The sequence below is a fragment of the Pygoscelis adeliae genome, unplaced genomic scaffold, assembly GCF_000699105.1.
Source record: "Pygoscelis adeliae isolate BGI_AS28 unplaced genomic scaffold, ASM69910v1 Scaffold63, whole genome shotgun sequence".
NCBI lineage: Eukaryota > Metazoa > Chordata > Aves > Sphenisciformes > Spheniscidae > Pygoscelis > Pygoscelis adeliae.
The window spans coordinates 1,332,489-1,334,534 of NW_008824414.1; positions in this window are offsets into that span (position 1 = coordinate 1,332,489).

The following is a 2,046-nucleotide window of genomic DNA, read 5'->3' on the forward strand; positions in this document are numbered from 1 at the left end:
GGGCCTGGTATTAAATATACAGCCTGAGCACACAGCGGGCAAGAGTTCAGCCTGTGCCAGCAAAAGGTCCTGCTTTTACAATGGGATTTGGAGCTGTGCTGCATGGAAACTTTCTCCTAAGGCTGGTGCATGGTTGATCCCTTACGGGCTGCTCTGAAGATCACTGAGGGAGTTGGAACTGATTTGTTCCCCCTGCCTGGATCTTACATGCAAAAGATGTCAGTGTGATATGCAAAGCTGCTGTGGAGTCTCATTTGTTTTTCCTCAGGGGATGCAGGAGTGGTTTTGCTGCTTGTGGGAGGGCAGACAGCTGTAAGCACAAGGCTGCGGACCCAGGTCCAGGCAGAGGTCCCGGCAGGTGAGCTGTGGGGCTCCCCTGGGGGCTGTGCAACGGGGCTGGCTCCAAAAGCCATTTTCTCTCTTGTGGTCTTTTTCCAAGAATCCTGGATACTCTTTTCCAGGTAAAGTTCAGCTTAGGACTTTCCGCTGCAAAACCAACTGTTGCTAAGCAAGGAAGAATTATTAGCAAAACTCAGTAAGTGGGAATTGAAATGTACTTGCCATTAAGTAGTAACGGCTTTAGGGAGAACATAGATTTGGTGATAATGCTGCTGGAAAAAATAACATGTGCTAAAAGCCATGTGTTCAGGAACGTGAGTGCCCTCACATCAAGGGGACTGGAACAGGTGCTCTGGGACATTGCAAGGGGACTGGGGGCCAAGCTTGAGTTCCTGGGGGGGAGAGGCCAGGAGGTGTTTCAACCTGTTTCCCCCAGAGCAAAATGTTGTCATACCTGATGAAAAGGTACAATAGCACCGTTGCATCGGAATTTAAGAGCTTTCTGCTTGAGTATGGGAGGAAAGGCTAAAGCCTGGGCAAGGCAGCAGAAATCTACTCCTGTGTGTATGACTGCCATGATTTCCTCAACATTAAGGAAGAGCAACAATCTCACATCCTATGTTGGTATAATTACAGTAACACGTAAGTGGGAGGGCATGAATTGCCATTTTTGAGAGTCTTGTCCCCAGATAGGTGGTATTTTAGCAAAGAAATGCTATTCAGGCCACCCAGGTAAATAGTGGGAGGAAAACAGTGGTAGATTTAAAAAAAAACCAAGCAGGACCAGCCAGCACGGGTGGCTGGCAGTTGAAGCTGATGCTCTTTTGTCCTGCCTGAAGACAGCAGTAACCCATGCAAGATCTGTCAACAGCAAATCCAACTCCGAAGAAACATCACGTATGAAATTAATTTAAAACAAGAAAATAATCGAGATACTGGTATTGGTCAGTCTGTTCTCAAACTGGCAGATTTACCTGAGGTCCTGAAAGCTGAAACAAAGGGCTGTAGCTGAGCTGTAGGAACACGAGAGGAAGCATTGAAGGAGAATACCCAGAGACCCCACAGTAACTATTTCAAGAGACAGAGACTTTTAAATGCCAGTAAGTGTTTGCTTCCAGGTGGAGCAAATGCAGACAGTGTGCAGAAAGTCAGTTCACAGACTCTGGAAAGCCTGGTGCTGGATGAGTATGTGGTGTGGCCACAAGAGCAATGGGATGGAGCCATTTTGTGTAGGAATGAGACAGCAATTGCCTTCAAAGTCTGCCATGGGGTTTGGTTGTAAAAATGAATGTGTTTGAATGAAGATGCCCGATGCTAGGAGAACAGAGAGAGGTTCAAAGTGAAAAGAAATGCCTTGCAGACCATGCCTGCAAACAAGACTTAGTCAAGTTGTCCAGTGACAGGCAATAGATAGATATAGTCAATAATATGGGCATTTTCCAAGGGAACCCCAAAAGGTTGATGGTATCTGCTGCTGAAACTGTACACTGGGAGGTACTGATGTCTGCAGGGCTGAATGAAGATGTGAACAACCTAATGTGAGTCCTAGATGTGCTTGCTGAAGGCAGATTAGGCTCTCCAACCTGCAGGCAGTACAGCCGGTCCCCCATTCAGGGGCCTACAGATATTGTGGTGGGTTGACCTTGGCTGGCAGCTAAGCCCCTACCCAGCTACTCGCTTGCTCCCCAGCAGCGGGATGGGAGGGAA